The sequence below is a fragment of the Urocitellus parryii genome, chromosome 11 (assembly GCF_045843805.1).
Source record: "Urocitellus parryii isolate mUroPar1 chromosome 11, mUroPar1.hap1, whole genome shotgun sequence".
Classification (NCBI taxonomy): Eukaryota; Metazoa; Chordata; class Mammalia; order Rodentia; family Sciuridae; genus Urocitellus; species Urocitellus parryii.
Window position 1 is genome coordinate 40,310,029 of NC_135541.1, and position 26,804 is coordinate 40,336,832.

Here is a 26,804-nt window from a genome sequence, read left to right on the forward strand (position 1 = left end):
TAGGGTAGTGTGCTTTAGCTTTGAGCTAGCAATTTTAGAAGGATAAATATATTAGCTTCCCATAGCTGCTGTAACAAATTTTCATCAATTTATTGACTTATACCAAATTATGACCTTACGGTTCCCTAAGTCTTATTTCATTGAGATAAAATCAAGGTGTCCAGGTATAGCATTCCTTTCTGGGGCACCAGAGAGAATCCGTTTCCTTGCATTTTCTGGTGTCTTTAGGCTGTCAGCTTTTTTTGGCTTGTGTCCTCTTTCCAGAGGTAGCAGTTTTAAACTTTGTTGTTGTTGTTATTTTCATTGCAAAAGAATTATTTTAGCAGGTTTCTTCAAAATCCCCAAACTGGATGATTTTTATGTTCTAAGTTGTTGTCTCTCTGTAGGTACATTAATTTTCTAGGACTCCCACACAAAGTGCCACAAATCAAATGGCTTAAAACAACAGACATTTACTGTATAATATTTTGGTGATGGGGAGTCTGAAATCAAGATGTCAGCAGGACCATACTCCCTCAGAAACCTGCAGGAAGAACTCCTTCCTTACCTCTCTCTAGCTTCCGGTGACTTTGGGGCAATCCCTGCCTTGCAGCTATGTAACTCCAATCTCTGCATTTATTATCCTGTAGCATTCTCCCTCTGTACCTGTGTCTTGAGAGGGATGCCTTCTTATTAGAAGTCATATTGGATCAGGAACTGCCTTATACCAAAGGGACCTAATCCCAATTAATTACATCGCCACCACAAACTTAACCTCCAAGTAAAGTCAGAGTTTAAGTTACTGGGAGACGCATCTCAACCCAGCTATCTGTGAGTTTCAGCAGTGTCCAGTAAAGACATTAGAAAAGTGGATGGAAAAACCAGAGGTTTTTATTAAAACAAATAAACAAACCAAGCAAGTCAATATGTTATCAATCAATAAATGTGAATCACCTGGTTCAAGATGGAAAGATGAAAATATCTTTTAAACTCTTCTCCCATTTAGGACTAGATTGAAACCATGGTAAAGAAATGAAAAGGTTATCAAGCCTAGAACGATGTCAAACTCGGAATGAGAATCATCAGGAGATGGGAGATTTCAACAGGTTTCTAAAAACAGGGAACGGAAGGTGCCTGGTGAATGAAGAGGCTCCCGGCACTGCTGTGTTCCCAGGAGCGTTCATACTTGCAAAAGTGAGTTTGATGGATGACGTGGAGCCGTGAGGGTTCAAATGGGGAGATTAACTGAAGCTGATGGAAGAGTCAGCTCTGCAACCCAAAGTGCTAAATAGACAGGAGCCTGGTGTCCATTTACCCACATCAGACTCCCTGTGAGGTTGTCTCAGCAAGACCCAGGAGCCCCCACTTCCTCAGAGCCAGGCTCCGAAATAGCTCATTCTGGGAAAGGAGTAGACAACCCAGTGTGATGAGATCCACGAGAAAGACCAGCAACAACAAAGCAGAAGATCACAATTCACAGGCATAAATGTGTAAATATGGAAGGAATAGAGATATTCAGAAACCCAAAGGAATTTTTTAAAAATCTCATCGGTTTCCTTTAAAACAGTAGAAAAGATATTGCAGCCATAAAGCAAAAGAGTCCCTTAATAGAAAGGATGAACATCAAAACAAACTCTTGAAGTTTAAAAATGTGATGGCCAATAAAAGAAAAGAAAAAGATAATATCTAGTCAAATAAGAAAAGGAGGTTAAGGAAATATGGTTAAAAATAAAACAAAACCTTCTGAGGGAAAAATGGGTTCCCACTTAATAACCTTTTCCCCCCTAATTTAAACTGAGGAAAAAAATGTCCACCCCCTTTCTTAGGAAGTTCCTTGCAAAATGAGGTGGCAAACCAAAAAGAGAAATGCCATGTGAACAATGCAGTAGAAAACTCTACGGAGAAAGTTCTAGGACCACAGCTGGCAGACACAAAGTCCGTCAGGATCATCCAGAACTTGGGAAATGCTGGTGCTGTCAGGACAAAGGGATTGGCCGAGTGTGAAAGGGAGAAGTCATTGAAAGGAAGCTGAAGTCTGTCTTCTCTGAGTGAGGCAAGGGTTACCACCCTGGAGCTAAAGAAGCAGAAGCCTAATCTGGGGGCAGCACTTGGCTCTGCTGTGAACACTGTCCTGAAGGGAGAACAATTCAAAGCTGCAATTAGATCTTAAGGCTTGGGATAAATATGCCAATAATTCACTGAAGACTTTGAGGTTTCGGAAGAGGAAACAAATGTAATCAATGTTGGATGTAGGGGAGAAAAATGGGTTGAAGGTGAGCTCTGCAATGGCACTGTCTTTCAAAACTGGCTAGGATGATGGGACAGGAAATGGATGAGAAATATGCTCTGAGAAGTTAAGGTGATTCAGGGGGGAATCAAGAGTATACATTAGGGACAGTGGGCTGTGAACTGGGAAAAAAAAAATTCTTACTCGTCACTGCAGAGATCCACACATAATATAGAGACAATAGTTAACAGTTTTTAAATTTGTTCTAAATAGTTAATACATCATACATAAATGGAGAATAATTTGCCATGTATATCCTTCTGATTATCCGTGATGTAGAATTACACTGGTCATGTAACCATATATGCACACAGAGCCATAATGTCTGATTCATTCTACTATCCTCCCTACCCCTGTATCTCCTCCCCTTCCTTCATTCCCCTCTGTCTAATCCAAAGTGCCTCTATTCTTCCCCAGCACCCCCACAACTTATTGTGGGTTAGTATCTGCATGTTAGAGAAAGCATTCAGCCTTTGGTTTTTTGGGATTGGCTTATTTCACTTAGCATGATATTCTTCCGCTCCATCCTTTTACTGGCATATACCATAATTTCATTCTTCTTTAATTAAGGCTGAGTAATATTCCATTGTGTACATATGCCACATTTTCTTTATCCGTTCATCTGTTGAAGGGCACCTAGGTTGGTCCCATAATTTAGCTTAAAGTTTACAGCTTCTCAAAGCTTTGCATTTCTTTTAGAAGCCTTACCTCTGTAAATTCCATGAGATTAGATCTTATCTGCTGTACTGTTGGATCTCTCAAACCTGGCACACAGTGAATATTTGTTTTTGACCAAGTTCCCTGGGAAACAGTCCTGACACTGATTCTGAAGGCAATGGATTTGCTGGACTGCTTGGTGAAAGAATAACCGGGAAAGATGTGAGAAGCAGGGCTGAGCAGAGGGAGAACTGAAGTATGATACGGTGGAAAGAGAAGCCTCAGTTGACCCCGTGGGGAGACCTGGGGCTGGGATGACCGTAACTGCTTCAAATCTCGGCAAGGAATTGGGGCGAGTCATAGACTATAGGCTGCCTCTTCAGTCCGAGGCTTCATGTGGGCAAAACAAACCCCTAGTGCCAGTGCCAGTGCCTGGTCAGGGACTCAGTGAGCTGTCAGCTGGCCCACATGCCCAGTGCTGGGAAAATGAGAACACCTCAGCCCCTGAAGGAAGGCTCTGTGCAGAGGGCCCCAAAATGCCCAGCCAGAGCCATTGCCTACCACTGTCCCTCAGGCACCCCATGCTTGGCATGATCTCATGCTTCTCAGAACACGTGATCAGTTCCTCTTGGCCTCTTAGATGTCCACCTGCTGCGTGCCACCTGCCTCGCCTGCCCTGCCTTTCTTTTCAGCCTGAAATTTTCAGAACTGAAGTTTTTAGCTGGTCTCAGTTCTCTAATTTTCTGGTTGATTTATCATTAGGAAATATGTACTCTTCTTTGGAGTTACTTTATAATTCTTAAAAATTTTCCAAGTAAAGACAAATAGCAATAATAAAAGTCAAAGCAAGAATCCCCTGTTTATGCTTTGGAGCTCATGCCTAAAAGTCGCCTTCTTTATGACATCTGAGCTCTCCGAGGCAGAGCTCAGACTCTGCCCACGGGAGCACCTACATACTACAGGTACTTACCTTGTAAATAAGTCTGTCTTTCTCACTAGACCATGAGTTCCTCAAGTTACAGCTTCTTCATTTGCTTTCCCTGTGCCTACTAGCTCCTAATGTTTAATAAATGTCTCAAAAAGCTCTTTCAAATGAATGAATGGATGAATGAATGAATGAATGAAAATATGAAATGAAAATATTTCGTATGCCACAAAGTCAGTGATTCTTGCTGTTTTCCGGATACTCCATAATTGTTGCTAATGTGGTTCGCCAGCAGAACTGGGAAATCAACACCGGATAACACGCCTGCCTCCTGTAGTTCACCAAATCAGCACAATAGCTCATGTTTTAAACAAAAAAAAAAAAAAGAAAAAGAAAAGGGGGGGTGCACAATTGCTGCTAAAGCTCTAGCACAATCAATTTTAATTAGCATTGCTCATTGTAAGAAATGATAAGGTATCAGTCATTGTAATTGCCAGTGTTGACAATTAGTCAAAGTCATTAACATCTCAAGACCTAAGATAATGCAGACTAACTGAATTTAAAGATTTGGCAGAAAAGTGGAGAGGAGTTGTTATGAAATGATTTCATTTTTCACAGGCTCAACAAATACACCTTGTGAATGATCACTTGGGGTATTTTGGGGGGGGACTGAAATTACCTAGGACCTGTCAGCAGCCTGTGTTCTTTCTGTTCTCTCTTACCCACTGTATTACTAGGGAGATTCTTTAAAGAAATGCAAATTTCAGTCTGTCACACAAATACCTCCAGAGTCCCTTCAGTGCCCACAGGAAAGACCCCAATCTCCTTAGCATTAGATGCAAAGCCCTTGCATTTCCAGCTCAATCCTTTACCTGCCTCTCCACACTCTTTCTGTGTCCCTCTCAACTAATTTACATACAGGTCATTGCTCAAAACCACTTTCCTCTTTGGTTACTTTTGACTGCATAGACAGATCCCCTTATCTTGAATTACATTATGCCTTTTTTTTTTTTTTGCCTGAAAAACTTCTCCACTTTTTAAAGACTCCATTCAAACAATGTCTTCCCCCAATAAAAACAACTTATCTGCTCCTGATAGATTTTTCTTCTTCCTCTTTTTGGATGGTTGCTCCATGTGTCATTCACCACACCACATTATAATGGCTCCTTTTATTCATGTATGTTTCTAACAAGACTATGTCTTCTGGGGTGTTTAATGTCTAACCCAGTGCCTGGCAAAGAGCTGACCTATAATAACTGTCTGTGGAATGGGCAAATCAGGGGGTGGAAGGAGAGAGAAGTGATTGAATCAATGAACTAGGCAGTAGTGGGTCCATGTGTTCATCATCACATGTTGCCCTCAGCAGTAGGTGTCTGCGCAGCCTGACAATGAGCCTATTCCCTGAACAGGAGCTTCTAGTTATCCTTCTTGAGTTCAGAAAGGAATGAATGGAATGGGTATCTTTAAAATTCTAACTTGGCCTTCACATTAACTTATGATCTACATTAGATTCATTAAGTGTAACAATATCAACACCAATTGATGGTCACTGAGTGCTTTCTATATTCTTGCCAGAAAGTTCTTTACATGGAACTCATTAACATTCCACAATGTTTTATGGAAACGTGGGTTAGGATACTTATCCCTACTTTAAAATTAAGCAATTGAGACAAGTTTAGAAAGTTGTCCTAAGTCACCTAACTATAAAGAGGCTCTGCCTCCAGACTTACCTTTACAGGGTTTAATAAAGAGAAGGCACATCACTCATTTTGCACGTGACCTTCATGCCCCCAACTCAGGTGCTGGCACATACTCAAGTGTCTCAGGGTGGAATCTTGGGATAATGCAGAGGCAAAATAAAATGGAGGGATATCATTTCAGAGATGCAGTGGTCTCAATTAAAAAAAAAAAACATCAAAGAGAAGGAATCATGAGTGGAACCTGTAAGTCACCTTTTTAATGTAAAATGTAAAGATGGCATTTAAATTACATTATTGTCCCCTCTCCACCATTTACCTACAATCTTCCCTCATTTCTAACTTGTTGGCTGCATCAAAAGCCACTCAATATCCCACTTATTTTGACTTTTCCCTCTCTGCTACTCCTTGGGTGCAATTGGTCATTTGAATCTGCCTCCTTCCATTTCCCACAGCCACTACTGAGTTCAGATCTTTCTCATTTCTCAATTGCTTTCCCAGCTCCAGTTCAAACTCTCCAATCTGTGCTCAGAGCTACTGTTATCTTACTTTGATAATACTTTTTACTAAAATTAATTTTAATATAAAAAAATCTTTCTACAATCATTACATGTGTCTCATCCTTCTGTAACAGAGAGTAAACCCTTTGCTTAGAGTAAATATCCATCTCCAGCCTGGCTACTGCCTACTTCATCTTTTCCTTATTTCCAGCTACTCCATCCTGCTTATCTTTCCTGCGTGTGCTATGGTTATTTATAACTCAGTTCCTTTCCTCATATAAAGGTATGTGTGTTATTCAGCTTTTCATGACTGTGACAAAATACCCGAGAAAATGACTTCAAACAACTTAAAGGAAGAAAGATTTACTTGGTTTACAATTTCAGAGGTTTCAGTCCATGCTCCATTGGCCCTGGTGCTTTTAGACCTATAGCATGGCAAAAACATCATGGCAGAGGAAAGCTGCTCACCTCTGGCAGCCAGAAAGCAGAGAAAGAAATGCAAGACAGATCTAGGAATAAGATATACCCTCCCGGGGAACAGCCCCAGTGACCTAAATCCTCCAATTCCTACCTCTTACAGTTTCCTCCACCTCTCAGTAGTCCATTTAAATATGAATCCATCAATGGGTAAATCTACTGATGAGAGCAGGGCCTTCACTATCCAATCACTTCCCCAAAGCCCACCTCTGGATATTGCCAAACCGGAAATTAGGCCTTTAACCACAAGCCTTGGGGGGAATTTTATATCCAAACCATAGCAGTATGTATCCTCTGAAGGCCTGATGCCAAGGGTTTAGCTCTTCCTGGAAGCCATTTCTATCCTTTCCTCAACTGGGAAAAATTGTTTGAATTCTCATTTTTCCTCTAATACACCTACCTCTATAGCAGCACTTGGAGACTGGCTCTACTTTCTTCATTGTATTTCTTATTTTGCAATAGTGTGAGCTCCTGAAGGACATGGGCCACGTTTCAGTTAGACAGACCTATGCCATTAGAATCTAGAGTAGTGCTTGGCATATGGAAGACAATGATATTTTTAAATTGGTGTTAACAAGTCTAATAAATCCTCATAAAATGTAAATTGCTGGCTTTTGAAGACCAAGCCTCAAATCTTCTGCTCTAGCAATAAACAGAAGCTATTACCTAGGAGTTGAGCCCTCTCCAGGTTGTTCCCATCCCCAACAACCCCTCTTGTATTGCTCCATCCAGCTTCACTCACTGAAGAAACCTGCCTGGCCTCTGAGGGCTTTCTATTTATGGGACATCAGCTAAGACGGGAGCTGAACTCAGTTCTATTAATGACTTATTCTACCCTTGAGATGTATGATTCTCTGCACTATTCTCCCAACAAAAGGCAATCCTGACTAGTAATGCAACCTGGAGAACTCCAGATTTGCATTATTTTCCAAATCACCACAAGTCAACATGTAATTACCTCTGAAAGCCAGAAAACAGAGAAAGAGAAAGAAATGCAAGAAGGAGCTAGAAATAAGATATACCCTATTCTGGCTGTTTGGTCACATGGGAAATTCAGTTAAAGTATCTGAGGACTTATTGTGGTGAAAGAACCACATCAAGAATATAATGCAAACTCTATTCCCCCATTGATCATATGTAATTTTATATGTATCTGACAAAGAAAGCTGAATTTGAAAAGTAGGACAATTGTAATCGTCCCTGATTGCATTATGCAAATATCTCCAATAGATCTATCAGTCTATTGAACTTACTATTTTACTAGTTGGTGTACCTTTGAAAAGTCCTGATCCTTTAGGAAATTTTCATTTCTTTTCTTTTCCTACTCTTTCCTTCCCTTCCCTCCCCTCTCCTCCCTCCCCCCTCTCCCTGCCAACCCTTTCTTTTTTTTTTTCTTCCTTCTTTCTACATTATCAGGAATTTCTGGAGACCATGTTAGAAACCTGAGAACTAATCCTGGATTGAACAATGAGGCCAAGACAAGGTGGTAATACTAATACGGCTTTAACATTCTCTTTCTACTGAATTCCAGAACAGAAATGGCTGATCTGATTATTGCAGAATCAAGTTCCTCCTGCTCTACCCCCCTACTCCATCTTCTGAAGAATAGTATATGCTTAGGAAAATAGCATGACATTTCTCTCTAGAACCAAACATGTAGGTGATTTGGGACAGGACAATCTGAGCTTTCAGTGTGGTATTATTTAAACAGTACTAAAATTACAAGACCAGTGTAATTACGAACAGTGGCCTGTCATCTTTACTTCAACCACTGTCCTTTACAAAATGTTCTGCTTATAGGTCAATGAATCTGCTGAGTAAAAACATGCTCCAAGAGTCAAACTAGTTTTCCATTTCAAGTAGTAAAGAAAGAAGTAGGCAGCTTCCCCCAATGGCTTGTTTCCTGGTCACGTCTCCTGTTTCTATAGGTTAATATAAAGTTTGTTTTAGAGAGTATTCAGATGGTGAATACACATCCACACACAGAACCACACACATATATGTATGTACATATAAATATGTTTATGTATTATTGTCAATCTTTCAATAAGCTCAGATAATTTTTTTTCCTTTTTCTTGTCTGTGTGTATGTGTGTGTGTGTGTGTGTGTGTGTGTTGCTGGAGATTCAAACTAGGAATTGTATGCAAAAGGTAAGTGCTCTACCACTGAGTTCCAGCCTTAGCAGTAGATGCCTTTCTTTAAGTAGCATATATTTATATTTTTTTCATCTAATGTGATTTGTATATTATGCTACTAATAAATAGGGATTTGTTTTAAGAGTTTGTGCTATTTACTGTTTTAGGCAAGTGCTCTACCACTGACTTACACTCCCTGCCCTTTACTCTGCTTTAAAAAAAATACCTCTCCTTGATTTCTCTCTTCTATTGGATTAAATTTTCTATAGTACTTGTTTTCTTCCTACCATTTCTGTTTTTAAGAGGAATATTTGACTTAAAATATAAAGGTAATAACGCTTGTTGGTTTTTTATTCACCTGCTTATCATTATCTCTTCTATTTTTCTTGCATATTATTCATGGTTTAAACTATTTTAAAATAAATATCTTAAAGTATACAGCTTAAATCTTTTAGTAAACTTCCTTAGTTTTTTGTTTTCTGTAAATGTCTTTGTCTTCGCCATACTTTAAATGATAGTTTAGCTGGATACAAAATTCTAAATTGATAAGAACTTCTTTTCAGAACTCTGAAAGTTCTTGTTGCTTTCATTACTTCTGATAAATTTCTTGTTAATTTGTCAATTCTTTATAGATAATTGACTTTTCTCTTTTGCCACCTTTTAGATTTTTTTCTTCCTTTCTAATTTTTATTGTTGTTATTTTCCATCTTTAAACTTTTTACTTTAGACTAATTATAGAGTCACAAAAAGTTACAAAAGGTACAAAGGGTTACTATGTACCCCTTTATCCATCTTCTCACAAGAGCTGCACATAATCATAATAAAACCAAGAAATTTGCACTGGCCCAATGTATGTATAATTTTATGCTATTTTATTATATGTATGGAATCATGTAGTAATCACCTCCTCAATAAATAGAACTAGTCTGTACCATAAAGATCTCCTTTACAACCTCCACTACCACCTTCCTATGCCTTCCCCAATCCCTTATAAATACTAATCAGTTCTCATCTCTGTATTTTTTAAAAAAAATTTGAGAATATTATATAAAAGGAAATTACATGGTATGTAACCTTTTAATACTGACTTATTTTTATCATTGGCCATAATGTTCTGTTTGTATCAATTGTTTAAACCATTTTATTGCAGTAAATTATTCCATGATATGTATGGGGCATAGTTTAACTATTCAACTATCAAAGAACATTTGGTTACTTACAGTAAGGCTGATATGTATCTGTTTGTTCATAGGGGTTTGTGACAAACATTTTCTTTTCCCTGGGGATAGATAAAGGAATGTGATTTCTAGGTTGTATGGTTAGTGTGTATTTAGTCTTATAAGAAATTGCCAAACTATTTTACAATGACTATACCACTTACAGCCTCATGACAATATATCTATTTATATCTATTATATACGTGTGTGTGTTTTAGTTAGAAAATATACTTATAAAACATATATATATATATTTCTTTTTAAAAATTTTTATTTATTCTAATTTGTTATACATGATGGAAGAATGCAATTCATTTCATATTACACATATAGAGTACAATTTTTCAAGACACCGATTGTACACAAAGTACTTTCACACCATTTGTGTCTTACACATGTACTTAGGGTAATGATTTCTAATTCATTCCACCATCATTCCTACTCCCTTCTTTCCCCTTCCTTCCCTTTGCCCTATCTAAAGTTCCTCCATTCCTCCCATGCTCCCCCCCAAATGATATTATGCATCAAGATCCTCATATCAAAGAAAACATTCAGCCTTTGGTTTTTTCAGATTGGCTTGCTTCACTTAGCATTATATTCTCCAACTTCATCCATTTACCTGCAAATGCCATGATTTTATTCTCTTTTAATGCTGAATAATATTCCATTGTGTATATATTCCAAAGTTTCCCTATCCTTTCATCTACTGAAGGCATCTAGGTTAGTTCTGTAATTTAGCTACTGTGAATTGTGCTGCTATAAACATTGATATGGCAATTATCCTCTAGTATGCTGTTTTTAAGTCCTTTGGGTATAAACCAAGGAGTATAATAGCTGTGTCAAAGGGTGGTACCATTTCAAGTTTTCCAAGGAATCTCCATACTGCTTTCCATATTGGCTGTACCAATTTGCAGTCCCACCAGCAATGTAAGAGCATACCTTTTTCCCCACATCCTCACAAAAACTTATTGTTGTTTGTATGCATAATAGCTGCCATTCTGACTGGAGTGAGATGAAATCTTAGAATAGTTTTGATTTGCATTTCTCTAATTACTAGAGAAGTTGAACATTTTTTCATATGTTTGTTGACTGATTGCATATCCTCTTCTAAGAAGTGTCTGTTTAGTTCTTGGCCCATTTATTGATTGAGTTATTTATTTATTTGGTGTTAAGGTTTTTGAGTGCTTTATATATTCTAGAGATTAGTGCTCTATCTGATGTGCTTGTGGTAAAGATTTGCACCCATTCTATAGGGTCTCTATTCACCTCAATGATTGTTTCTTTTACTGTGAAGAAGCTATTTAGTTTGAATCCATCCCATTGATTAATTCTTGGTTTTAATTCTTGCTAACAAAATGAAATTTAACCTCTATCTCTCACCATGCACAAAACTCAACTCAAAGTGGATCAAAGACCTAGGAATTAAACCAGAGACTTTGCACCTAATGAAAGAAAAAGTAGGCCCAAATGTCCATCATGTCAGATTAGGCCCCAACTTTCTTATTTTCTATTTCTAAGGATTCATGTAGCTTCATAAATTCTGGAAAATTTTTAGTTATTAACTCTTGGAACAAACACTTTTTATTCCTCAATTTTTTCTGTTTTCTTTTCCTGGAAATAACATTAAGTGCAAGTTAGAAATTTTATTCTACTATCCATTCTAGTTTTGAATCTTTTGTCAGGTGGGTGGGTAGGTACCAGGGATTTGAACTCAGGGGCACTCAACCACTGAGCCACATCCCCAGCCCTATTTTGTATTTTATTTAGGGACAGGGTCTCACTGAGTTGCTTAGTGACTCACTTTTGCTGAGACTGGCTCTGAACTCTTTATCCTCCCGTCTCAGCCTCCTCAGCCACTCAGATTACCAGTGTGTGCCAGGCCAGGCAAATCTCTTTTTGCTTTTAAAATACTCTTTACTTCTGTCTTTGTACACTCCAGATATTTCTGTATTTTCAGTTCTCTACTTACATTTTTAACTACACCTAAACTACTGTTTAACACATTTATTGAGTTTGTTTATTTTAACAACCATATCTTTTGTTTGTAGAAACTCTACTTGGAAATTTGGAAGATTTTTTTTTGTCATTACTTGCTCATTCATTTAAAAAAAAATTCAATTCTCTTTTATTATTTTAATAATTAAGCTCTTAAAGTTCTTGGGTGTTTAATCTTTTTATTTGTGCCTACTGATACTCACTCATGTTAATTTGTTTCTTTCTATGTTTTAATAATTCTAGATTTTGAATTTTTCATCAAATTTCTCTATGAGAATCCTGTGAGGCAGAGGTTGAAGGTACAGCTACAGAGTTTTCTATTAACTTCTACCACATATTCCAGGGTCAATTTGGGTTTTCTTTTAGAGTTTTATATTATGGGGTAGTACAGGGATTTAGATAAAAGCTGTCAAAGGACCCTTGAAGTTTAGTGGGAGACTTCAATGTAAAAGTGACCTGTACAATTTTTCATTTCCAAGAGTAAGGTGGTCTAGGTAACTTGAAGAACTTTTCAGTGTCAAATACCTGAAAAAGGTCAACCTTGAAAATGCAAGACTGAGTTCAGACAAGAAATAAAAGGAGAAATACTGGAGTCCTAAAACAAAGATGGAGCCTCCAACAAAACCCAGCAAGATGGAATTGTGATGATAAAGCCATGGGGTAGAGAAAGGGATGGGAAAAGACAGGAGAGGAGAATTGATATGGACCAAGTTATTCTATGTACATTTATGAATATAGCACAGTGAATTTCACCTTTATGTATATTTAGAAAGCAACTAACTTAAAAATAATCCATAAATATATAAATAAATAGAAGAAAGACCAGTAGGGTAGAGGAAGGAAAACAGGGAGGAAGAGGAAGGGAAAATTGGAGCAAATTATATTTCAGTATGTGATTATGTCAAGATGAACCCCAACGTTATGTATAATTATAATGAACCAATAAAAACATTAAAACGTATACTGAGAATTTAAAAGTCACTATAATATCAACATATAGTTTATTTTTTTGCATGTAAAATACCCACAATAAGACATTTCAAAATATGGCTCACTATTGTTTTTAGTCCATATACTATGTATGTTCAGTTAAAAAAAAAAGTAAAGCAGTCCCTTCTACTTTCGAGTGATGATGTTCTTCATTTTAGGAACACAGCTCTTCTTAGCAGATCAGCATAAGGATCAGGAATTAGGGCCACAAGCAACTTTCTTGGGGGTCATGGGAATACCCACTATGAGACCTGGAGGCAAATATGTATTCCTTGCTGTTTTATTCCAAATAGGCAAACATCAGACTTTCCTGGCACCTTAATTTATTCAAAGTCATAGAGTGACATCCTCAGAAGGGCCTATGAAAGTCATCTAGGTTATCAACTTGGATTGTGTGACATGCCTTCTGAAATTCTACAGAAAAACATCTTTAAAATATTACTAAATATGTACCCCCAGATTGCAAATTATTTGCCTTTTAATTTTTAAAAAAAAATAAATTAGAATAGGATTGAAGGCTATCTTGAAATGTCAGTCTCACAAATGTACTTTCTGATATGCTTATTTGAGGAGAAGGAAAGAGACTGAGCCTCAGCCAGGACGTGGGTATTTGTGCACAACCCTGGGGCTGCTCATGGGAGGGTGTGAATATCATTTTCATTTGTACTGTGAAGGAAAAAAAAGAAACTACAGAAAACCATTAGTCTAACCCAGCACGTTCATTTTACAGATGCAAAAGGTAAGGTCCTGTGAGATTTCACGACACAGTGACTCAGATGAGATTTGAACTCATGTCCTTTAAGTCACAGTCCAGTATATTTGCTGTTCTACCACAGTGACAAGTGAGCGTTTTAATAACATCTCAAAGGAAGTGAGAGCTCCACTTGGTTAGAGCAGGCGCTCACATTTTTCTTGCTGTGTTGAAGCATGCTCTCTTTCCATCAGATTAAAGCTGACAGAGATGAAACAGTTTTGGGCAGATTTCCTTGGGTTGGCTCCAGGGCCTCTAATCTGCATTTCATCATGACACAAGCACATGTTTCCATCATTGGTACACCCGTCTGCATCAGCCGGGATGTTAATCACATGCTAACCCAATTTCCTCTATGAATTTATTACTTACTCTTCATTTAAGTTCATGAAACCTAACATGAGTCCCAAATAAGCATAACAACCTTAACAAAAAGATCTTGGCTCAACAACCATGCCCACTGGGCATCCTAACCCAGAGATGAAGGCTTTGGAGCAGTGCAGGGGAAAAATATCAGCCTTGGAACAAAACCTTGGGGACTCTCTGCAAAAGAAGAATAGAATGACAAATTCTGTTACATGGGTACGAGTTTAAATATGAACAAGTCATGATTTGGCAATAAAATGCAGTCCTTGTTCTAACTCCACACAGCTCGGTGGTACCAAATCGATTTACGATATCCAAAATTAGAGCTATAGCCTTCAGAAAAGACGGAAAGATGATTGGAGTGCACGGAAGGCAAATGGAAGCTATAATGGGAAGGCATTTTGGAAACAGAGTCCAAATGCAAATTGCTTGTTAGAGAAACTATTCAGATCCATCTGGTGGCTGCATATGATGAATACTAGAAACCCGATCAATGGATATTCATTTTGGCAATGGCAAAGGAAAGTAAAATAGAACAAGTCAGGCCACCAGAGTGTGGATGTTGGACTCAAATGTGCAGCAAACACTCATCCCATGTTTTAGCTAGTGATCATGGAAGGAAAGGAGATTTTTATTTAAAAGAAAAAAAAAGGTAAGATGACGAGGTGTCAGAGCAATGATAACCGTATTACGAAACTGAAGGAGGAAATGCATCTTTGCTTGCTGAGCTTCCAGACTGTCTGTCTACAGTGATTTATTCATTCATTCACCTACATCTGTTCTTGAGCACCTGTTATATGCCAGGCACAGTACCAGGCACTGAGGATAAAAGATGATAAAGCTACATATATCTCAGACCTCAATGGATTCACAGTCTTGTAGGGGAAGTAGACCCTAAACAAATAAAATAAATTTAGGCTCATAAGAACTAAGATATATCAATCATCAACTATGTGTTTACTATTTTCCAGTTATTGTTTTAATTTGCTTATGTTGTCTCATTTAATTCTCATAAATATTCTATATAACAAGGATGATTATTTCTCCCAGGACACAATGGGAAATTCAGTGCACAGAGAGGCAAAGGAACTGATTCAAATGTCACACAGCTAATAAATGACAGAGCTTTGATGAGATTTCAGGAAATCTAGCTCTAGAATGCAAACCCTTAACTATTTTGTGTTAAATTAAGAGATAATGTGAAAATTCACAGGGGAAAGATACTATCTATAATACAGGTGGAAGAACGGTCATGGTGATAATTGTGCTAGTGATAAAACAGAGAAGCCTTTGCTGGGGAGAAGCCCCCCTTCCTAACCCCTGGAGCTAGATCTGGAGAAGTACATCTGGAGAAGTAAGCATGGGCCACAGGGCAGAAAAGGCAACATGAGCAAAGTCCCTGAAGCTTGAAATGGAATCATGCGGTTGTTCTGGGATCCTCTGGAAGTCTCAAATGGTTGCAGATGTGAAGAGATAAGTAACAGGGGAAAATGACACTGGAGAAGGAGTTGGAGCCAAGGGAACCGGATCATAGAGAACATTGTATGCGCTTCTCAGTAATTCCCAGTTGGTCTTCAGTGCCAGGAGGAGTGCTATAAGGCACTAAGCAAGACAGGGACCACGTTAAATGTGAAATGTCTTAGAAGTACTCAATTCCAGAGTGGAACTATGATTGGGAAAGAGGGAGACAAGCAAACATGGAAAAAAATGGAACAGCCAGAGGACCCCTGAGGTCAGGTCTCCTGGTGTGGTGGGGGTTGGGTGGCGGGAGGGAGCAGATGAAGAGGGTGATGTAACGCTGAAAGGGAAGGGATACCAGAGCAAGAAGGGTGAAACTTCAGGATAACTGTTAAACTTCCATCCCATTTGGCTTCAAATTCTTCAACTCTATTGGAATCCAGGAGAATTCTTTCTCTAGACTTGCAAAAAAAGGCAGTTTTGAAGAAACCAACAAGGTCTCAGGGGCACCTTCTCTCTCTCTAAGCCTTCTTGAATAGAATGCAGGAATCAATTGCCTTTGGCTCGATTACCTTGCACATGAAAGTATGTTCTAATTAATAAGTAAAATAAAGAGAATCCAGGCCTAAGAGGTGATCAGGCCATCTGAAGTCATGGATATTGCTTAGCAAAAAAAAAAAAAAAAACCTTCAAAATGTTATCAGTATTGCCATGGTCATGCAGTCTTGGGTAGGAATAACTCAAATCTCCCAAGTTTTTTGTGATTGAAATATTTGATCAGAAAATACCAGGGTGAAAAATAATGAAGCCTTGAGAGGATGTGTTTCATCAAGTAGAAAATAATTTTAAAGACGTTCTTAAGGATGCAAAAATGACTGCGAAAAAATACTGTCTTCCTGCCAAAAAGGGGGATTATTCTACTCACCAGAGAAAAAGAAAAAAAAAAGTAAAAGAAGAAGAAGAAGACACCTGTTGGCAGCTTAATGCTAACATGGATTCTGTTTTAGGGCTGAAAATTATGCATCCACAAAAATATAATTTTTTTTTCACAGCTGTGTAAGTGAAAAAAAAAAAACATATGCTGAGAAATTAGAGATAACTATTACCCATTATTCAGAATTTCCATGGCCACTGAGTGGATCCAGTATTGGAATCAGAAGTGTACAATGCTTTTTAATTAATTTAATTTACATTGTTGGCTGATGAAATGCCACAAATAACTACCACATTGAAAACTCTCCCCCGTTTTCCATAAAAAAAGGCTGTGCTTTTCACAGGGCAGGGCTGCTAATGCCCTGGTTCCCCCCTGGAGAAAAGTACAGCAGGGATTGTGGGATTGGAAGGAAACCGCAAGGCGGGTGGACCAAGGCCACCAAGAGGCCTTCTGCCACATTCAGCGATAGCCTCCTGTCAAGCTCCTCATTGGGCTAATGAATGGGAGGGGCCATTTAGCCTTCTCCGAGTTTCAAGGAGGCTTAGAAAGCAGAATTAGTTCAGTAAGTAGTGCTTAGAGACGATGTTTACAGGCCCAGATTATGACAGGTGCTGTGATATATACCAGAGCACCTAGGTGACCCTTGGGCAAGTTACTTCTCTCTTCTGAGTTTAGTGGTCCTGCCTATGAAACACAGGTGAGGGTCATATGGGTTCCCTGAGATCCCCTGTGCATCTCCATTCTTGTTGGTTCCCCAAATTAGGATCTCAGTCCTCAAGGAACACAACATTGATAAGACTGCCACGCCTCCACTGATAAACTAAATTAATAATAAAAGTAATAAAACTCAAAGGACCAGAGCAATGGGTGTTCACTGAGCCCGCTGAGACGGCACACTGTGCTCTCACCGTATCATCAAACACACTAGCCATGCCAGACGCTGCTCAGGCCTCAGAGCAGTCCTGTCGCACAGTGTGCATCCCCCAGATGAGCAGTCCAGTGCTGGCAGAACTGGGCCTCGCTGACTTTGGTGCTTCATATATTTTATTTATATATATATATATATATATATATATATTTATTTATTTTGGTGGGGGGTACCGGGGATTGAACTCAGGGGCACTTGACCACTGAGCCATATCCCCAGCCCTATTTTGTATTTCATTTAGAGATAGTCTCTCTCTGAGTTGCTTAGTGCCTCACTGTTGTTAAGGCTGTCTTCAAACTCTCAATCCTCCTGTCTCAGCCTCTAGAGTAATCCCTCCAGGGATTACAAGTATGCACCACCACGCCTGGCTGGTGCTTCAACTCTTACCCTGCCCCATACTACCAATAACAATATTAGGGCTGTGCTCTGGAGAGTTGTTTCAGTCCCAGCATGAAAGCAGTGTGGTAGAGGAGGAAGCTCTCAAGGTTGGAGTCAGAAGGACCCGTAGTTCATAAAGCACAGCCACATGGTACCTGCAGCAGTGGAATCTCCAGGTCTACTTCCCCATCTGTCAAATGGGGCATTGATAGCTGTCTGATAGGGTTTTACTGAGGTATAAAGAAGAAACCAGAAAGTGCCAGGCACAATACCTGTCACATGGAGCATAAATAGTAGGTGTTTTCTTTCCTATAACCTTCTTTCTTTCCTGTTGTCTCATTTTTTTTTTTCAGGCTTTGATTTCTTTTCACTTCTTTGCTAGTTCTCTTAGTGATATGGTTTGGATGTGAGGTATTTCCCAAAAGCTCACGTGTGAGACAATGCAGGAAGGTTCAAAGAAGAAATGATTGGGTTCTAAGAGCCTTAACCCAATCAGTGAATTAATTCCTGATGGGATTAACTGAAGTGGCAGGGTGTGGCTGGAGGAGGTGGCAATTGGGGTGTGGGTATGGGATATATATTTTGTATCTCTAGAGTGGAGTCTCTCTCTGCTTCCTGATCACCATGATGTGAGCTGCTTCCCTCTGCCACCCTCTCCCTCCATTGATGTTCAGCCTCACCTCAAGCCCCGAGAAATGGAGCCAGCCTTCTATGGACTAAGACCTCTGAAACTGTGAGCCCTCAAATAAACCTTTCCTCCTCTACAATTGTGCTGGTCGGGTCCTTTAGTCACAGGAGGGAAAAAAAAAAAAAACTGACTAGAAGACTTGGTATCTATTTTTTATCTGTAGGGACTTAAACATTGAAAGGACTTCACTGGCCACAGCAGGGAAACTCCCTCTTGTACTGGAAACAGTCCCCCCAGAAAACACACTGACACACTGATCCTGGGTTGGGCGAAAAGGGTCCTGATTAGCATATGCCATCTCCCTTGGAGGCAGAGGAAGGGAGAGACAGATAGGCATCTGCAAATTGCAGTCCTTCATTAGCCTGTCTGCTTATATTGACGTAACAATTTTCTAGTCAACTTTTCACCCACTCAGCCCTCCCTCAGCTCTTTACTCCTGACCTGCTGCCACCCGCTCTTCCATTCAGATTCCCCAAGAAACTCTGCCTTGTCAAACGCAGCCAGTTGTGTCCTGTGATGCCATAAGCAAAGGATATTTTTGCTAAAGGCAAGAAAATGGTGGAGTAATTGACCAGAGTCCTGCCATTGGAGAGCTGGTCCACACTGAGGCAGTCACTAGAGTCGAAAGTGCAACATCTTGGAGCTAGAAGCAAATGACAAAGGACGCTGACAAGGGAGTCAGAAGAAAAGGTGGGTCTCACAGAGAAGAATACACTATGCACCAGATGCTTAATTTTCACACACACATACACATACACACACACACACACAAAAAAAAAAACTTAATAGCTAACCCTTTGCATGCACCAGCCATGTTCAAGTGCTTTAAAGACATTCATTCATTTAATCCTCACAACAGCTCTACAAAGAGGTAAGACTGACTTTTTCATCTTACAGATGAGGAAACTGAGCAAGGAGAAGTTAATCCAAGGCCAGACCACTAGTAAGTGGCACAGGCAGGATCTGAGTTCAGGCAGTCCAGTTCTGAATCCAGATCTTAGCCCTCCTACAATGCTGCCTCTCAGTAGAGGGGTAATAGGAGCCTCCCAGGAAATATGGGGCTAGTGTTTTGGCACTTGCAGCAGAGTTGGCTGGAAACTCCAGCACAGCTCCTGGTCACAAGTATTCAGCACGCTATAGCATCATCCATCAGTGGGATACTAATCAAGCTGGCCACTTGGTTAAGGGTACAGACTGCTAAAGTTATGTTATCATCACTATTTTTGTTGCCATTACAAAGGTGAGTTTACCAAGCACAGAGAGGATACATAACTTATTGGAGGCAGGATTTTAAGGCAGAGCTATCTGATCCCTTAGGCCAAACTTCCCTGGAAGTTCTCAAAGACACAAAGTTTCTCAAAACTAGCTCAGTCTTTTTATAATTTGTTTATAATTTGTTTTAGTTACTTATAATGACAGTAGAATGCATTTGTACACTTTGATATATCATACATAGATGGGATATAATTTCTCATTTTTCTGAGTGTACATGTTGTAGAATCACATTGGTCTGCAGTCACATATATACATAAAGTAACAATGTCTGTTCAGTTCTATTATCCTTCCTATCCTCACATCCTCTTCTCTCCCCTCCCTTCACTTCCCTCTACCTAACCTAAGGTGACTCTATTCTTCTCTTGTGCCCCCCTTATTGTTAGTCAGTATCTGCATATTAGAGAAAACATTCGGCCTTTGGTGTTTGGGGATTGGCTTATTTCGCTTAGCATGATATTCTCCATCCCATCCATTTACTGGCAAATGCCATAATTTCTTCTTTAAAACTGAGTAATATTCCATTGAGAATATATATCACATTTTTTTTATCCATTCATCTATTGAAGTACACCTAGTTTGGTTCCATAGTTTAGCTATTGTGAATTGAGCTGCTATAAATATTGACATGGCTGCATTTCTATTGTATGCTGATTTTAAGTCCTTTGTGTATAAACCAAAGATTGGGATACCTGGGTCAAATGGTGGTTCCATTACCCAAGTTTTCTGAGAAATCTCCATACTGCTTTCCATAGTGGCTGTACCAATTTGCAGTCCCACCAGCAATGCATAAAGGTATCTTTTCCCCTACATCCTTGCAAACATTTGTTGTTTCCTATATTCTTGATGACTGCCATTCTGACAGGAGTGAGATGAAATTTCAGTGTAGTTTCTATTGCATTTCTCTAATTGCCAGATACGCTATACACTTTTTCATATATTTGTTGATGGATTGTATTTCTCCTTCTGTGAAGTGTCTGCTCAGTGCCTTAGCCCATTTATTGATTGGGTTATTTGTCTTTTGGTGTTAAGTTCTTTGAGTTCTTTATATATCCTAGAGATGAATGCTTTATCAGAGGTGCATGTGGAAAAGATTTTCTCCCAATCGGTAGGCTTTCTCCTCACATTACTGATTGTTTTCTTTGCAGAGAAGAAGCTTTTTAATTTGATTCCATCTCATTTATTGATCCTTGATTTTACTTCTTGTGTTTTAGGAGTCTTTCCAAGGTCAGATCCTAGGCTGACTCAGTGAAGATTTGGACCAACTTTTTCTCCTATTAGGTGCAGGGTCTCTTTTCTAGTGCCTGTCTTTGGTTCACTTTGAGTTAATTTTTGTGCAGGTCTTGATGTGCACAATTTCACCACCAGAGCATTGCCCACCTATGAAACAGGCAGTGTTGTCATTTCTCATTAGTATTGTCTCAAAAGGACAGGTCAGACATCACAAAGCAAGGACTAAATCCCTTTTAGGAAGAGGCTGGAGGGACGAGCACTCTGTGTACACAGCAGGTGCTAAAAGCCCACAGGAAGTCTGGTGAGTCGAGTAGGTACTTGAACTCCAGAACCGTCTGCAAAGTTATGACCTGGGGAATGAAACGGTTACTCCAAAGAGATGGAGGGTGGGCACTGGGTTATTCCAGTGACCCAAGAGTGGCCAACACTGGCATATGTGCCTCGGCCTCTCTTATGCCCTCAAAGGCTTGGGTGACCAACAAAATGCTGTCCGTGTAGCTTGAGCCTGGTGCCACTCAACCTCTCATTATGGTTCTCTCTGTAGTCAGTACCTGTTGGTCACAGAGGAACATGAGCATGGCACTTGTTCTCCGTCGCTGAATGACCCGAGAGGTGCCATCCCCGTGAGTGTTCACATTCTCACAGCCGACGGACGTGTCTTCGCATAACTCCGCACTCTCACTTCCTATCTGCTTTCCATTCAGGGGACTTGAAAGTGCATGTGTGGCTGCTGGACACAAAAGAGTAACCAAGAAGGTAACAGGACAGAGCACCAGACCTGCCAACTGGACCCTCCTCCCCTGTCATGGAGGCATGAAGCCAAATGATGGGTTTGAGGTCTTTGGCCTGTGGAACTCAGTCACCTGCTTTATCCTCCTAAACCTACCTGAGAGAGGCTGGGGGAACTTCCCACTCCACAGTATCAAAGACAACTGTTTTCGTCAGCTTTTCTGCTGCTGTGACTAAAGGATCTGACCAGAACAATGATAGAGGAGGAAAAGTTTATTTGAGAGCGCATGGTTTCAGAGGTCTTAGTCCATAGAAGGCTTGCTCCATTTCTTGGGGCTTCAGGTGGGGCTGAACATCATGGAGGGAGAGTGTGGTAGAGGGAAGCAGCTCACATCACGGGGATCAGGAAGTAGAGAGAGACTGCTCTCCAGATACAAATATATACCCAAAGCCTAGCCCCAGTTCCCACCTCCTTTAGCCACATCCTATCACTTCAGCTAGCATTCAGTTAATCCCTATCAGGATAGATAAGACTCTTATAACCCAATCATTTCTCCCCTGAATCTTCTTGCACTATCTTGCACGTGAGCTTTTGTATGTATGTATCACACCCAAACCATAACAACAACCATGCCAGAGCGATCATTTAAATGTACCAGGTCTCTCCTATCTCCAAAAGGCTTCACTGGTTCCTCATGGCTAGTTGGAAAAAAAAAAAAAAAAAAAAAAAAAACCCAAGATCCTTAATCTTAATCAAAGACATTACAATCCCAGTCCCATTGTTAACTCCCAGGCTCTCCAATTTTAGCTCAACACACTTTATTTCATTAGCTGAAGTAGATGACTTGTAGCTTGCCATGATCTATGTGTCTATGGACAAGTACCTCAGATTCTCTTTTTGTTTACTTTTCTCATAATATCTCTTAGCTTTGAGTAAGAACTCAATAAATGTCAGCTGTTACTTTTGTATGTTTTTTTGTGTGTGATAATATGCCTGTTTTTCCTGACATGTCTATAGTATATTTATAAATACATGTCTGATTCATAGTCTTATGCTATTTATCTGGGCTAGTCTGCTCCCCCACCCCCCACCTCTAAATTCTCAAACCCTATCTACCAGATCTGGAAATAGTGTTTTTCCCTTTCATGAAGACGACTCTGACCTTGCAAGGCAGAGCTCTCTCCCAGGTTGGCTTGGCTGGTGCAAAGCTTTTCTTACCTAGGGAATTCTTTGCACCCACAGAAGGATGACAGATATGGAGAGATTGTTCTCATAAAAGCAGTCTCCCCAAGCCCTTGCCCCTGGCTTCTTTTTTCTTAACCTTTGTTCCTACGTGCAGATATGTGGTACCCCCAATTAGCTGCCTGTGACTACAGCATCGAGAGGCAAACCCTCTTTACTTTGCTGTTCCTACCACACTCAGAGGTCAGTTAGGAGGGAGCTGATTAGCCCTTTCTGATTTAAAGCTTGTAGGAGTTTGTCAAGACAGCAGATTAGTGAAGGAAACACCATTGTGGGCTTCATTCTATTTCAGCCAGTAGCATTTCATATTCAAGAAAAAAAATTGGAACAATTTCCAATTCCAATTTCGGTTTTGTCTCCCTCTCTGGCTGTTGTTTTGTTCCAACCCTGTCAAAATGAAAGCTGAAGATCAGCTAGGACAGGAAGCCCAGGAGAACATTTATAGCTGTATATCAGAGACAAGGCTAAGTGAGCTTCCTGTTGATGGATGGACAAGCTGGGGGAAGGCTGTTGTCAGTGGCTTATTCTTGGTTTAAAATGTAGGATGATTCCAGTATCTACCCTGCATTCACTTTCCCTTTCAGACTGTTTGAGCAAGAGCTATTGTGGATTAAGATGGTACAAGAAGAAGCCAGGGAGGGAGGGAGGAAAGGAGAGGGAGGAGAGAAGGAAGGAAGGACCAGTGGAAGTCCTGAGGGGGGCCCATGGTGGATACAGCCCCTGAAACCAGTCCTGCAGGTTGGAAATTGAGGGCAAGGCTGCAGAGATAACCAGGTGCATATTGAAGAAGGTTCTATACAAACAGGTGGAGGTGGGGCAGGGATCCTGGGTCTTATTTTAAGGAAAGAGAATTATTAGTATCATGGCAGCTCAAGACACATGAGTGTTTACTAGAAGCCAGGTGCTGTTCTCAACACTGAACACTCTATATACATTAACTGTACTTAATCCTCACAACCTCCATTTCTGTGTTTATTATCATCCTTGTTTGATGAGGAAAATTGAACCACAGAAAAGTTAAGTGACTTTCTTGGGCTGGGGTTGTGGCTCAGCGGTAGAGCATTTGCCTAGCATGGGAGAGGCCCTGGGTTCGATCCTCAACACCCCCATAAAAATAAATAAAATAAAAATAAAGATATTGGGTCCAACGACAACTAAAAAATAAATATTAAGAAAAAAAAAGTTAAAGTGACTTTCTCAACATTGCACAGTGCAAAAATGACAGAGCTGGGATTTGTACTCAGGCAGCTCAACTGTGGAGTCCAGTCTCTTAGTCACTACCCAGAACTTCCTCTGATGGGATCAGAGTTCTGTTGGAGAAGGTTCGCTCTGGCAGTTAAGGGATAAGAATATCAGGGGCGAAAGCTGGGGGGCATAATGACAAAATGGATGATGGAGCAGAACTGCTTCATGGGTTTTAAAGAATGATGTGACCAACTGAGTGTAAATTTCTGAGACCAGCCCGGCAGCCATAGGCATGATTGATGGTAAGGAGCAACGTGCAGCCAGGGAGACCCGGAAGTCAGAGAGCACGGTGATGGCCCCAACCAGGTGACTAACTCACAGTTCAGCTCTGGGAGCCTGCAGAGGAGATAGCCAGGCTCTCCCACACACTCACATCTCAGCCTCAGATTAAGCTTTGGGACAGGAAGTTCAAGCCAGCAAGTAAGTGCTGCTATTTTCAAGAAACACTGGGTAAGCTTAACTGCTCTACCAAGAAGTGTCCAAATGGCAACTGAAGTCTTGAATCTCGGTGTGTATTGACACAGCTCTGTGGACACCCTTAGGAACAGCAGTCACTGGAGAGGGCTGCTAAGTGACAGCATGTATTAGGCAAAGACAGTCCCCATGTTTCCTGTCCCTCCACATCTTACTACCTGGCTCTGAGATGGAACATCTGTAATCTGCAGCAGTCACAGGTGGGCCAGACGGGGCCGGCATGGTGATGCTGATGAATGGGATTCTGTCTGCATCACTAGTAATGTCCCATAAATGGCTACTCAATCCTGGGGCCACTTCCATGACGTCTAGATGGATATATCTTATTGGGCATCTCCACAGGCTCTCTCTCTCTCTTCTTCCTCCCTGCCTCTCTTTCTCTTGCCTTTTGTTCCTCTCCCTCCTCTTCTTTCTCCTTCTCCTATCTTTCTTGTTCCTTCCCTCTCTTTCTTCCTTTCCCCTTCTCTGTTCTTCCTTCCTTTCTTCCTCTTCCTCCTTCTCCTTCTTCTTCTCCTTCTAGCTTCTCTAATGGAGTGTGGTTGGAAAAGTCCTGCCTTAATTCCTACATTTAACTCTTATGTTCCATCTTTGCACCCAATCTAGGCTCAGCAAAGCCCAGGGATTCAGATAAATAAGGGCCAGTCAAGTTCATTTTTGAGGCCAGGGATAGAGATGATGGGTGAAGGTAGGAGGCAGATGTGTTAGAATGAGTGGTCTTCAGGAGCTACAGTGCTCAACCTCTACTTCCCAGGCTTTGGCAGAAGGACTCCAAAAAACTATTTTCCAGGACTTGTTTTCTTGGGGAAGAGCTGATGATACTGATCGTCAACTGCAGATACTCTGGAACACCTTAACCTACAAGACGTGGTCTGGGCTTGAACTTGCTGTGAGGAGACTGTATTTGAACAGAAACATATTCATATTTTTTTCCCATAAAACCAAAGCTTGATCCCCCTCATTTGGTTTGCTCCCCAACTTAGATTAATGAATCTAGCATTGGACAAGAAGTATTTTCAAAGGGACACCCTGGAATGTCATGTTCAGTAGTTGAGGTGTGAGGAGGTAATTATCAGCTTTGCTCTTGCTACACAAAATGATGCCCTGGAATCTAAGTTCCTTCCTATTGGAGGAAATCCACATTTAAGATGAACAGAGATCAGGTAGTTTTACTCCCTTTCTGAAGGAGAAAACTAGAAAACCCTTCCTGTCTTAATATATCATCTTCCATAACTGAAAACAGGATCAATAGTAGCAGTCCCTTCCTATGGAAGAAGAGTTACATGAGATGACACCTCTAAAATATCACACCAGATACAAAGTTTGGCGAATGATATTATTAGCTGTCTTTTATCTCTTGTTGTAACTATTTATATTCATGTCACTTGTTGGGTGAGTCATATAGCATTCTCATTCTAGAGAATGGTGTCTATTATTTTTAAGAAGAAATAATGGACTATCTAATACCTAACTTTGCATTTTATTAGAGATGGGGGTCTGGGCTGGGAAACCATTAGGTTTTAATCCTTGCAGGGGGCAAAACTAGGTGAACAGGTTGCATTAGAATGTGATCTCAAGAAAGTTTAGCTCTGCTTTGGTTTGTGGCAATAGCTGCTACATCAGATGCCATTTGGATACAGAATGGGTATTGTCCAGATCCAGTGTCCAGCAGCGGATGGCTGTCCTCTGCTGACCATTAGTGGCAGATGTTGTTAGGGGGCAGCCAGTCTGCCACATCCCTGAGCTGGCAGGGTATCGCATGTGGGCCTTGCTAGAGGCAATGCATTTCAAGCAATCTGCCCTTGCTGCCCAATCCTTCCTCTGTGCACTGAGATGGAGGAAGGACAGCGAGCACTTTAACCATAGCTGCCCAGGCAAGGGTGCGGGGTGAGGGATATATATGAGGGACAAGTGGGATCAGGTGGAGGAGAACTGGGAAGCTATATGAGTGACCAAGAAAAGCAGATAGAAACCTTGTCTTCCCTTGACCTCACAGAAACATCTGCTCTCCAGGAATTCCTAGTTCCGTGGGCCTCAGGAAGATAGAGAACAGCAGATTGGCAGACAAGGGACAAGTAACTGATTTGCTCACCCTTATTTTTCTGCCTTCTACAAAATTATAATGAGGGTGACAGGGACTGGTGCCTGATATCCCAATGATACAGTGTAGTGGCCGCCACCTGCCCCAGGTAGTGGGCCAGCTGGGCTCATTTAACCTTGTTATACTTCTGTTTTGAAAAGCAAGGCT